The sequence below is a fragment of the Lissotriton vulgaris genome, chromosome 2_1, assembly GCF_964263255.1.
Source record: "Lissotriton vulgaris chromosome 2_1, aLisVul1.2, whole genome shotgun sequence".
Lineage (NCBI taxonomy): Eukaryota > Metazoa > Chordata > Amphibia > Caudata > Salamandridae > Lissotriton > Lissotriton vulgaris.
The window spans coordinates 278,010,838-278,025,004 of record NC_141687.1 but is presented as its reverse complement, the minus strand read 5'-3'; the positions used below and the strand labels follow the sequence as shown (position 1 = coordinate 278,025,004).

The 14,167-nt window shown below is 36.3% G+C and overlaps 1 long non-coding RNA gene across 1 annotated transcript; it reads right to left on the bottom strand.

The window, feature by feature from the left end:
- Window positions 1–698: 698 nt before the first annotated feature.
- On the bottom strand, window positions 699–11,176 carry LOC147729967 (uncharacterized). Its single transcript, XR_015308564.1, has 4 exons — window positions 11,126–11,176; window positions 10,030–10,188; window positions 6,389–6,481; window positions 699–788 (listed from the first exon to the last, which is right to left on the bottom strand). It is a non-coding gene; the product is annotated as an uncharacterized LOC147729967 (long non-coding RNA).
- Window positions 11,177–14,167: the final 2,991 nt, after the last annotated feature.

The following is a 14,167-nucleotide window of genomic DNA, read 5'->3' as shown; positions in this document are numbered from 1 at the left end:
GATATGGTAAGACTTTGGGTATATGTAATGCAAAAGATGTAAAACTCCTGAAGATAAATCGCAGGTTATTTTTTTACACTGCACTGTTTAATTCCATAAAGTCCACTACATTTGTTGTTCTTCTTAATTTTGTCAGACATTAGCTTTATTTGCCAGCTTTTTTGAACAAATATACACAGCAATTCAGTGCATTCTAAATTAATAGTATTTTCAATTAGTAATAATATGAAATTGTAGTTGATGTAGAATCCTAATGATAACATTGCACAATCTGGTATTCATTTTAATTTCTATGTTCATCAAATCAAAAATGATGTTCAATACAATTCTTATTGTTTATGGTTACAAGTTCTTTGTTTCAATTGTTTATAAATATTCTATGTTGAAATGAAGCATAATCACAATAGGCATCACAGACAATATCTTCATAGTATTTTTATCTCATTACTAAAAAGAACAACTTTTTAAGCTTTTATTTATAATTGAACCTCAGTAAACAGTTATACATATTGTATTTTAGTCAATAAATATTAAAAAAATTTTTTTTTATTAAAGTTACATGTAATAATTTACTCAATTTGTCAAAAAATTACAATTAAATTTTTCACTTTAATAAACAAGGCAATCATTCAAAAAATGTATTTCAGTGCGCCCATTTTCAATTTTTCAAATGTCTCAACATCATCTACTTCATCTGCATTGGAGTCTAGGAAGTCCCCTCTCATCAGTACAAGTTCTGCTTCATATCTATTTAAATCTTCATGTTTTTGTAGAATTTTGATTGTCATCTGCAAAGAGAAAAAATTGACTTTTAAAGCAACATACTTTTAGCTTAATAAGCTTACATGGAAAGTAATCATACCATATAAACATTCCATACAATAATTACTTTTCTATTTTATTTTATTTTTCAGAACTATACATTTTTAAGATGTATTAAGAAGCAGGTGTTAAGTGTGTACACTTATTTTCTGTTTTCAAAACTTTCATGCAAAATAAATGTTGCAAATTAGCTTTTTCTAATAAGATAAGCTTCTTAATTTTTATTCTTTTCTTGCAAACATTTTTATTTCATGTTATACGAAAAGACACATTTAAATGTACAACTATTTCAGATTTTAAATATTGCTTATCTTTTGTTGTCTTTCATCAGTTCTATATTTAGTATTACCCTTCCTACCTAAAGTTTTGAACCTGTTACAAGTTGTCTGATTACACCCAATTTAAACATACAAAGACATCCGTTTGCCTTTTGTGTTTCTGAATGGAAAATGCCTGGTTATTTTAATTTTCAATGTTTTACCATCGTTGGCTAAATAATCGAACCCTACATACTTTCAGGTTAATGTGCATACACTGTTAAATAGCACATTTTAATTTATATTATTTTATGCAATGATATATGTTTTAGATGAAATGCTATTTAGGTGACATGTAATGAATTATTGGCAGTTATCATAATAATCACAAATTCTAAGGTATGTCTTGTAAAGAGAAGGGGTAAATAATTTGTTCACATTTATGTTTTTGGAAACTTTCCCAATACCCTTATAAGTGTATAACCACATTTTCATGCACCACATGCCCAAATATTCATATTGGCCACCTGATCACAGAAGATGGCTAAACACCAACTCATATTTTCATCCCTTTCAATAACAATGCATTATATTTCTTTTTTAATATGAACATCTTATAACGGTTAAACACATCAAATTAAATAATGTTCTGGCATAAAAGTAAACTACATTTTTAATTCAGAAACATTTTTCAAGTATAACCCCTATTTGCCCGCTTGTGATTCTCATAATGCAAACTAATCTCATTAAAACTTTCTGCTTGGCCTGACCAGGTTTAGTTTTTCACATGCCAGATTTTTATTCAATAATGCTCAAGATGACTACTTTATTCAAGAAAGTCCACTGTTTTGTCAGGTACACAACTTTTCAATGTATGTCCATCATAATGATAACATCCTTCACAACATGTCAGTCATAGACATTATTATTCCAAGATTAGTCATAAATATGATATAAATGGCCACAAATATAGCATGATTACTAACAATATGGCATTTAAAGCTTCCATTATCCAATAATTACTTTGGGGAAGCCTTTATTTAAGCTGTATTAAACTTTATTATGCCATTGTAAACATAATACCAACAAAATTGTCAGTAATCACAAAAGGTCATGCAAGTCCGTTTTTACTGCACTGTGAGAAGTTTTCACACTTTTCAAATTCAAAGGAGTGACTTGGCATTTGCCGGATAGCTAATGCAAATTAGCATCCCTGGGTTTTAGGTTGGGAACAGGTAAGTAAACCTTATAAAAATTGTTTTAAATACATATTTGCAAAATATTACATATAAATGTAAACTCTTTGCATCAATTTAGTACTAATTACCTGTCAATAGTCACAAAAAAAAGTATATAATCTTTACTTTGACATTTTTCAGAAAGATGCTTGTGCCTTTTTAGTAGAGAAAAACTATTTGTACAAAATATATACAATAAAGAATGCCTTGGACTATAGACACAACTACTTTTTTGAACATACCAGTTTTCGGAAACTTAAATATTTGTAGGTTATTGTGCTCAACCTGCAGGTGCAATGGTCTTACATACCTCGTTGGTTCTGAAAAGCTAATGATCTCCTTCCCTTACGCGCAAACTTAATTTGAGGAACATCCAGTAACAGGGCATCAGCCGATATTAAAGATTGGTTTGGATTTTATCTTAGTTAATGCTGGACAGTGTAAACTGTGGACAATGTCTGGGTGACCGTGTTGTGTCAATTTACAGCAAGTGGAGTCTTAACTGCCCTTTTCTGAACATGTTGCAAACAGGGCCAAACATTTAAGAAAGAAGCCAAATGTAGTGCATTGCATTAGTTTACCTGAGAAAGAATGGTAGCACTATGTTTCATACCCAGGTTTGCAAGCCAAAAAGAAAAAACAGGACACTAAATTTAAATTTACTTGCTTTTAGAAAGTCAACTAAAATTTTATGAAGAAAGACAGTGCTATATCAGATTAAGTGCCGGTGTAGAAGCCCATTTCAAAGTAGAAGCGCATCAATTACTATTTTCAGTTATTGACAAAGGTTCTAAGTCAGAAGATGTGTTTTATCCCTCTTAAATTTCAAGGCATTTTTTCACAGCCCCATGCTCAATGACAGCATACATGCATAAAAAGCAATCTCAGATGTAGATTCACCTCTCAGATGTCTTGTCACCTCTCCTATGGGCTGCTTAATGTCCGGTCCCTTTGTAAGCACCACACGGACATCGCCTTCCTCATCGAGTCCGCGGGGCTCGATGTTCAGGTTCTAACGGAAACCTGGACGCGGGAGGACTGTGAGGTTGAACTGGGTTTTTGGCCTAGCCTCCAGGGTTTAAGATCAACCATACCCCTCGTGTGAAGAACCGGGGTGGTGGGATTGGATTAATTTATTGAGACATGCTAGCTCTCTCCCAGCTTAAGATTAGAGAGGTGTCGGGCTTTGAATTGATGGGGTTTTCTCTTAAAAATCACGAGAAGACTTTTTGCTCGGGCGTTTTGTGCTACCGTCCGCCTGGCAATGTACCTTCCCTCCCTGACTTCATTGACCTGATTTACAACCTCTCTAACACCCCCTCTAAGCTAGTGGTCTTAGGGGATTTTAACCTGTGGTCGGGTGGCCCGCTGGACAGTGCGCTTTCCACTCTGTCCCAAGCCTGCAATGACATCCAGCTGCAACAGCTGGTCCGGTCAGCCACACATCGGAAGGGCCACGTTCTGGACCTAGTTTTCGCAGACACCCAACTTGTGTCGGTGGATGACATCTTGTGTCAATACTGGATGGATCACTCGATGGTTGCTTTCTCCCTCTATTTGGGGGATCACTCCTCGGTGGAAGCTGGATCTAGACAGGCTAAGTTGGGCAGACCTTGGTCTCGACTCCTAAAAGCCTCGCCTCTGCCCAGACTACTACCGGGCAACTTCAGTTTGAGTGACTCAGTGGAAGAGAGCTATACCACCTTGTGTCAGTCCATCTCGAACTCTTTGGGCAAGGTAGCGCCACTCCGTAGGTCAAGGGGCAGGCTGAATCGGTCGAGCCCCTGGTATACAAACGCCCTGCGGCAGTTAAACCTTAGCTGCAAATGCGCCGAAAGGGCGTGGAGGAAGCAGTATTCTGACTCGGCGAAGGCTATCTTTAGGCAGTCCCTGCAGGAATATAAGACACAGATTAAGGTGGCTAAGGCGTCCTATCTGGAAGCCACCTTGAATCAGGCTTCCAACAAGTTGCAAGCACTGTTTAAAATTGTTAGGGACCTGACTCATCCTTCATGCACGGTCAATAATGTTCCTGCGTCGCAGGTCTTGTGCGACTCCCTGGCCTGCGCCTTCGAGGAGAAGATCGTTAAGATCTTGGAATGTTTACTGAGCCCAGTACCTTCCTCCCCCGGTTCGGGAGCTCCGGACGGCTCGCCCAGTCGACCCCAGCTGTGTGGTCCTGCTCTCGGTTTGGGAGCTCCGGACTTGCCTCCCAGTCGACCCCAGCCGGGTGGCCCTGCCCTCAGTTTGTGAGCTCTGGACGTACCGCCCCGTCGACCCCGGCTGAGTGGCCCTGCCCTCCGTTTGGGAGTTCCGGATGTGTCGTCCAGTCGACCCCAGCTGAGTGGTCATGCCCTCAGTTTGGTATCTCCGGCGGACTCGTCCAGTCGATCCCAGCTGAGGGGTCTTGCTCTCAGCTTGGGAGCTCCGGACGTTGTGTCCAGTCGACCCCAGCTGAGCTGCTTTCCCATCCCCTACTTTGAGGAGTTCTGTAGTCTGGCACAGACGGTGTCATCTGGCTCCCCGCTTGATCCACTCACCCCTAAATTTTGGAAGGTGTTTCAGGACGAACTTTTCCAGCCCTTGTACTCCATCTGTCTATAGTCGTTTGATATTGCAACGTTCCCGGAGTGCTGGAAACTGGCAGTGGTATCACCTCTCCTTAAGAAATCCACCTTGGACCCCGCTTGCTTGTCTAATTACCGACCCATTTCCTTTCTTCCCTTCCCCATTAAGATCATGGAGAAGTTAGTGACCCGCTCCTTGTCTGGCTTCCTGGAAGAAAACATCTGGTTTGATGAGGCACAGTTTGGCTTTCGCCCAGCACATGGGACGGAATCCGCGCTGGTGACCGTGCTTGACAACTTGCGGTCGCGGGTCGACAGTGGTCGGGCAGCCTTTTTGGTGCTGCTCGACATGTTGGCCGCGTTCGAAACGGTCAGCCATCCTACCCTTATCAGGAGGCTGGAGGAGTGTGGTGTCACGGCAAGTGCAAGGGACAACCGGCATCAGGTGGTGGCGTTACCACCTTTCAGCTCGGAGGTGCGGAGAGTGGGGCATGGGGTGCCACAGGGCTCTGCCATCAGCCCTATACTCTTTAACCTTTACCTCCGCCCTCTGGTCCAACTAATTAAATCATTTGGTATCTCGGCATTTAATTATGTGATTGATACCCAGTTGGTCTTTTTGCTGGAAGGGAAGAACGCGGTCCCACTGGAGACTTTCCATCGATACATGTCAGCCACAGCTGACTGGCTCAGTTCTAACTCGTTGCAGTTTAACAGTACCAAGACTGAGGTACTGTACTGCTCCTCGGACCGGGTTCCTCGTGTTCTCCTGGCGAACTTCTGGCCCCCGTTGTTCCCCGAGACTGTGTCAGCCGCCGAGTCGGCTCGCAACTTGGTGGTTATATTTGGCCCTATTTGAAGCTGGACATGCACGTGAACAAGATCACGTCCACGTGCATGATGCTGCTTCGCATGTTGCGTAAAGTTCTGCCCCTTCTTCCCGAGCAGGCTAGGCCTCTCGCCACAATGCTAAAATTGAAGGGTGTGCCCGCCACTGCGGCGGGCACAATTGAAGGGTGTGCCCGCCACTGCGGCGGGCACATCCTAATTCCCCCAACTGGATCTATGTCTTTATGGCGGGCGGTCTCCTTCTCCATTATATCATCTTCAATCGTTCATATCTTCTCATTGTATTAATCTTACTTTCTTATGTAGATTTTATGACATTTCTGTCAGTAAATACAAATATAAACAATTTGCACAATGCTTATGAAGGTGCAATTCAATCCACATGTTAATGCGTTATTTAATTCACACGTCTGCATTTCATGAGGTGCTATAAAATCTAACGTTTCCCATCTTAAAATCAACTTCTTCACCTCAGATTTGTCATTTGTGTGGGCTAACAATGTAACTACTTTTTATTTGCATTTTATATGCATTTACTTATATTTCTTATACTTAACCACAAATAAGTTTTAAACACACTTTTAAATTATTTATTTCGTTTATTAAATTCACAATTTAGAAAAGCAGTGATCATTTCATTACCGAAAACTCTCACCTCTGGTAATAACACATCAATCATGAGTGATGTGTTTCGGCTAATTATTGAAAAATTTAGAACTTTCTTTATTTGTTCCGTTAGACTTCTTGCCTGCAATACAAAATAGTTATAGTATTGGTATTAGCGACGTTGTTTCATATAATAATTCAATTACAAAGTGTGGTTGATAAAGATAATACTTTACTCACATCATTTTCATTGAATATTGTCATCCTCCTATTTAATTCTTGTTTTAATTTCGGCATAAATGTAGGGTTTGAAAAAAGGAACATTCTATTTGATTTCTTTTTACCCTTTATAATATTGTTTGCATGTTCCTATTAACGATAAAAAACAAATCAACAATTAGACAAATCAATGTTTCTCAAATTTGACCGTATTATCATTTAGCAAGTAGCAGAGAATGTCCTAAAGTTTTGTTGTCAGCTGTCTTTAACTAACCAACTATACATTATAAATACAGTCAGCTCTACTTCATTGTACTTATTGAAAAGACTTGAAAAAAATCAACTTTCTTTAATATGAGCACAAGCTCAAAAAATAAAGAACTAAGTTACTCTTGACTTTCACACACTTGGAGTATGTTAGGAGTAAGACAACTTATACATGTAACTCAAGAGTAAACCAGGTATTTGGCAGAAACATTCTACATATAATCATATCAAAGGTTTTGTGTATCAGTCCTGATGAAAATGTATGCTTACTTTAACAGAGGGAGCTCCTCTACTAGGGAGGAGTAGTCTTGCCTTACTGCTTTCACACAGTTCTAGAAGCAGAAACATAAAATGGTAATAGCTTTGTTTTATTATCAATTTATTTATTTTTGCCTGCGGATGGGTGGGCGGAGTGGGCTCTGCAAAAGGAAGGGGAGGAGCGGTGTGCCTGAGCAATACTTAATGTGCAAAGACTGTTTTTTCAGCCCCCTGGGGCTACCCAAACTAGTCATGCACACTCTGTCCTGCTCCATGCATGCTGCAAGGCAGCATGTAGAACATGGCCTCTCTATAAGCCGCTGGCTTGGCGACTTCTGCAACAATCAAAATGCTGCTTGGAGTACTATGATTGCTTTATTGAAGGGACTCTGACTGCCTGATTTTGGTTCATGTTACTGCCAGGGTCAGGAGCAGAGAATATGCTGGACCCGGACGGTGTAAATGTAAGTTTAATTTTACCCCACTCACTCCTCAGCCAAGGAGGTCGCAACTATATACCAATTGTCTCCTTTATATTTTCTGTTAAGTAGGAGTCACTTTTATGTTTAATATACACATATTAAATTTGTTGTAACTCAATCTAAGTTAGTAACTGCTTATATAAGCTGTGTTGAAGGAATATCAATGAAATTTCACCAGGCACCCAGATACTAATTACAATTTAAAAATGTTGCTATTTGTAGACATCCTGCATGGTATGTTACTATATTAATGATTACACAACGTAATAGAATCATTCAGTAATATATCAAATTTCTCATACATTTACACTGTATGACAGTTGATGCACCCTCCGCAGTTGGACAGAGACCTCCCCAGAGGAAAGAATAGGTTAGGTTACAGTTGACAATTATGTTTGTAAATAGCATTTTTTTTTAAAATCTGTTTATTAGCATAGTTTTGAGAGCAGTAATAGCATACAACTTCATTCATGTAATCTCAGTGTAAATTCCGTTGGTATATGTATGCGGTTGCTCCAAGCATATATAGAAACATAGTGAATTCGATTTTTCATTTGGTCGATGTACTGGAACAAACTAACAACCACAACCGGTCCCACCCTCCACCCCTACGAAAACCCACCCGACACTCTCTTAGTAGGCACATAAATGAAATATCGACATGTGGGTCAAACTCAATGTACTGATACAAAGTGCAAGGCTAACACACTAAATAGCATTTTATAGATTGTTATTAGTACTATATTAATATTACGAAATATTGATTCTAAATAGACGTGTAATTTGTGACCATGGGCTTGCATCAAACCTTTTTAACTCTGGGTCTTGTAGTACATTTTGTTTATTACTTCATGAGTCAAAAACATGCTCTTTTATGATATTCACCAAAGTACTTCACATTATTTCCTTATTTAGTTACTAATTTTTTCTTCAATTATCTCAGGCCTCGATTTATTTTAAGACTCAATTACATTGCTATATACTTAACCCCATTCCACATGTTCCGCTAATAATTATCGCCAGGTTCTCATTTGGAAGCCTGACCATGAGTTTGAGTACATTAAATTGAGAGAACACTGTCAACTAATTAAAAAATGCATATGACCAAACTATGTCATTAAGTAAACTGGTTTTTTTAAAAAAAGTTGCTATATCACTAGAAGGTACATAATTACTTAGTAAAGTAAGTAATAAAAACATTTTTTCAGAGAAGATAGAAATGAATAAAGATAAGTTTTTTTCAACATTTTTACAAATTTTCAAACAACATGCCACCTTGCTTTATGTCATGGCTCTTGAACATAATACATATAATTGCTGAAGGTATTTCCCTTCAGTACATTGGTGTTAATGAATACATGTTTTAAACGAACAAAATGTAAAAATCATAGAAATACTCATTATCTTATACTAGCCTTTATCTCATCTTCAGTAAGTAAATTCACAATGCTTCTGTCTTCCAAGGTTTTTTTAAGCCTACAAATTAATAAATTCATATTATTCGATTGTCTGACACTTTAACCTTTTATTTTGAAAAACATAACCATTGAATATAATTAATGTCTATGTATGAGTCTTTTTACAGTAATACTTATTCAGTATTATTTTTAATACAATAATGCCTATCCCATAAAATCTTTTTTTAATATTTTCAATTATCATCATATTTTAAAAATTCAACATCATTACAATCAATGCCATCAACAGATTCAGAATTTGTGGAATTCTTCTTGTGCATTTCTTAACCACAAATTCAATAATTATGTGACAAAATTTAAATATAAAATTTTCTTGTTGTGAATTACATAGTGCTCTTTTTTTATAAAAGGAAAATAAATCATCTCATAAAGACTTGTTTATTGTGAAGTATTGACTAACATTTCTAAAAGCTAAGAAGATTTCTAAGAATACACAATACCAATTATGTCACTTATAGATTCATGTGAGTAATTCTCGAATGCTGCTGAATGACAAATAATTTATGTGCATACATTTAAGTTTGTTTAAATGTAGCAATTGTCCTACCTAACAGTTTTTAGCCTCAACGTCTTGCATGTTTTACTTTTCGCAGAACATCCTACCTCTAAACCTCAACTATTAATCATAATGTTTCTTCTTTAACCTCAACTGGTGACTTCGATTGTACTTCAAATGTGGGAATTTCAAGTATCACTACTTACTTTTCCGAAGTTTCCATTGCTCATATTTTCCTTCAATGTATTGTCCAATTATATAGGAAGATATATCTACACCTAATCATTTATTATGGATTTCACCATGCAAACATGGTAATAGGAACAGTAAAGATATCACTTGAATCATTCATTAAATATAAATGTGTAGGTATGCAGTACAAACTACCTTTTCAATAATCCAAGTTTACTGTGACTCATAGTTTTGCACCTTCAATTTCAATAAGCAGGTTAAATAATTACATATATTCAATATTAAACTGTATATTTACCTGTCCAATGCGATTGGAAATTTTTTGTGGCATCCGCAATAAAATGGAGTGTCAACAAACTGTTCTGTAATTGGCACATCTGCACAGTCTGAATGTAACCACTGTTTGCACTTTTCGCACTCTATCCATTCTAGTTTTTGTTCTTTGGGATATAGTGACCTGTTGATGCAAATATATTTTGAGAACACATTTACTACAGTGACTATAACATTTTTAAAATACAATGTCCATCTTTTACATCACTTTTCCAGGCATTGAGGGGCATATTCACAAGCAATAGCGATAATTATCGCTATTGCTTGGTTAGAGACAAAAAATGTATCGCCGGGCGGCGGCGATTTTTAGCGCAGATAAACCTTGGTATTACCAAGGTTTATCGCAAATGCGATAAAAAATGGCCGCAATGCATGAATATGGCTGAAAAGTCAGCGATATTCATGCATTACCAAGCTAATTCTCTTAGCCATGTTATCAAACTCCCATTGGATAACATGGCTAAGAACTGCTCCTGGAAAGGTGTTCGCTTTTGGAGATATTCCTTGCTTTGCACTAATATCTCAAAAAGTTGGTAATAGGAGATAGCGATGTTTCCAGTCACTAACATCTTGGCACGCCCACTTTGCATGTCATTAGTGATAAATATCACTGACATGCAAAGCGGGTTTGAAGATGGCCGCTATTTCCTATTAGCTGTCGCTAACTGGTGTTAGCGACAGCTTGCTAATAGGGAGATAATTTTATCTCCGCTTTCTTGGCTTTTAAAGCCAAAAAAGCAGAGATAAACCTCCTTGTGAATATGGCCCCCGGTACTTGTTAACATTATCTCCAAATCTCAAAACTCAGAACAACATAAACAAAATGGAAATAAAAATTCGAAGCGTGCTTTATTTTTTTTTCAAGCTTAGGACGGAAGCTACATATTTATAACATAATTCAAGATCACTATAGATTCTCTTGCATGCATTCCCCTGTAAAAAACTATTATTATTTTAATTGCACGTTTTTATTTGTGTACACATACAAGTACTAGTCACTGTCACAAACTAACATTTATATAATATATAGCTATATTATTAACAGACGTTACTTAACTTACTTTTTTTTTAAATCAGTACTCTCTTGGTATAGGCAGACCATCTCTTTTGCTGCAATGCATTCTGTGCCATTGATTCCTCGAACTAGGCTCTTTCCTGTCTCCCTGTTTTGGACAACACTTTGCTCTGCTCCTGCAGTCTCTTCTTTTTGCAATAACTGTTCGGTTTTCAGACCACTCTCTTTGGAAAGTGGGGCTACCTTCTCCTTCTTAATGCCCTATAAAAGATCAATATACTTTTAAATGTTTATGTTCAGTGCGGTTAGTGTATAGCTGTGATTTACACTATGAGTAACGCTGCTTTCCCCAATGGTATTTGTTCACATAGTTTGCACTTATGAAAGCATGCACTTAACTTTCTCTTATTTTGCTGTCATTGAAATGGTTTTCTGCCAAAGACAAACTATTCTCTTTAATGGTAAAAAAATGTAGTGAGTACAATAGCATATGGTGCCACACTACATGCGGACATAAATGCCTATGTGCTCTATTTTGGCATGATAAAATGTTTTGACATGGGAGTAACAATTCACAACAAAATATCAAGAACCGTTCTCAGGAAATTGTGACTGACAAGATTGGCGTTTGAACAAAAAAAGAGTACTTCATAATTTATTTGAAAATGAAATTTTTAAAGGTAAGACATTAACAACAATAATTGATTGCTAATTTAACTTACAAGTAACTACATAAAATACTAACATAAAATTGATAAGTCATGTCACAAAATAATCTAAACACATCTAAAAAACTTTGATAATTGTACCTAATGTAATGTAATTTATTATTTTGTATGATACTTTATTTTAAATCTGCTGTTGATGTAACAATAGAATCATTGTCACTCAATCCACAACTTCAAACTCAGACAGAGCTACAGTTAGATCCAAAAATGATTTTTGTTGACATTTTACTTTGATAAATTGTGATAAGTGGATTTGACATATGTTCACATCATGGCTTTAAACATTCAGCTGCATTTGAATACTATCATATTTTGTTGAACCAATGCATGTTTTGAAAAGAAAAGAAAAGTCATAATGTTTATCAATTGTATTGTAACAGGAGGACAAATAATGCAGAGCTACATAGTATGACATTTTATTCTCAAGAGAAGCTGATGCATGGGGCAAGTTTCTCCTAATTAAGAAGTGACATTCCAATACCAAATATGATTATAACTCTTGAGTACAGTTGATGATCTCATATCCACCATTCAACTGACGTATAGTATGTCCTTTGCATTTATTTTACACAAAGTAACATTTCATTTTCTCACCTGCCACATAAAATGCGCTTTTTTATTCAACAATAATCAGTGAAATAAATATTATGTGTACACACATCAAATTTGGATGTATGATGTTAACCAAATTCTTTAAAAAAATTGTATTATTACACTAGGAAAAAATTTAAATATTTTATTAGTATTCATTATCTAATTAATGAATACATTTTCATGCCTGCTTTCGAAGAATCAACATGAGTTTTGAAGCATGGTATCTTCTTAGGTGCTGCATATTATTTGCAGATAATTCTTCGTATGACATTAAGATACCCCGACTGACAACATCAGCTGCCTAATAATTGAAGAAAAAAATATGCTGTTGTGTATCCATGGAAATGAATAATAGACAATTAATAAAGTTATTTATGTAAACTTACAGTGCAGACAAATACACCACAACTCTCACTGTCTGTCTGTTTCCATTGTATTGGGTATTCTATTTTCCACTGTTGAAGATCCCATATGTTCTTGAAAACATTACTGAATTATAAAAAACAACGGAACAATTCTGATAAATATACCACAGTGGTTATACTATTATTGTACAATTATTGATAATAATAATTTTACAGGTGTGCTGGTGATACTTACCAAAGGATGTTCATGTCATTAGCATCAATACTTTTATATTTGGCCAAGGAATCAAAAATTTGTATTATATGTGTTTTGCCATTAAAAATCTGCAAAAAATCAAGTGAAATATTGCTATACATCAAAACGTAATAATAAAAAAACAATACGATGTTTGTCGAATACTCATTCATTTATATATATATTTTCAAAGCCATTATATCAATAAGCGATGATTAAATAAAAAAAAACTAAAATGTACTAAAAAAAACATCAATGAGTTATTACTTCAATAAAGCATAGATTTTACTAACAAAGTTTAAAATGCACACCCCTGCAGTATAGAGGCTGTCCACTGACATGTGCAAAGGCTGAACAAAGTACATATCTTATTGTACCTATTCAAAAAAGATGTATGTGCTCATAACTTGCACTACAGCACCACTGTTCAAATACCAGATAGAATACTTTCTTTTTACACTCGAACTTTTATTGTGACTCAAATCTTTTTGATGTGTGTCACTTTGTGCACCCACAAATTCACTTTCTCAAAAAAGTGGTGTGCCAATGTGACTGCTTATGATGTTTATCAGTACAGATTTGAAAATCAGTTTACTTCGTAGTCTTACTGCTGCTTTTTCAATAACTCTTTAGATTTGAAATAATTCCAATGTAAATTTAACTTGGCATACCCAGAGAATAAAATGGTTTCCAGTTTCTGGTGAACTTCCGCCAACAACTCGAGGAAAAAAAACTATGCTGTCCCTGTGAATGTCCTACAAAATGAAAATAGAAAACAATGCTAAACAAATAATATTTTACACCCACTTTACTGACCTAAAAAAGTCATATAGACATTAGGGGGCATATAACACACAGTGTCAAAGGGCACAATTGGCTTTTTGCACCTGCTTTGTTGTGAAGTTCTTCATGTTTCATGGAAACTATTGTAGCAGACCTCGCGGTAGATCAAAAAAAAGTCTATTTGGTGAAATGCTACACCAGTTAACTCACACTATACATGATATTGGATGTACCTCATTTCCTATGGGCATAGGCAAACACAATTTTCCTACCATGATTACTGGACCACCGTACATCCCATCAGACATAAAGGAGAAACATTTTCCGCTACCAATATGCACACATTATTCTAATTAGTCACCCATACATACAAAAAACTTCAC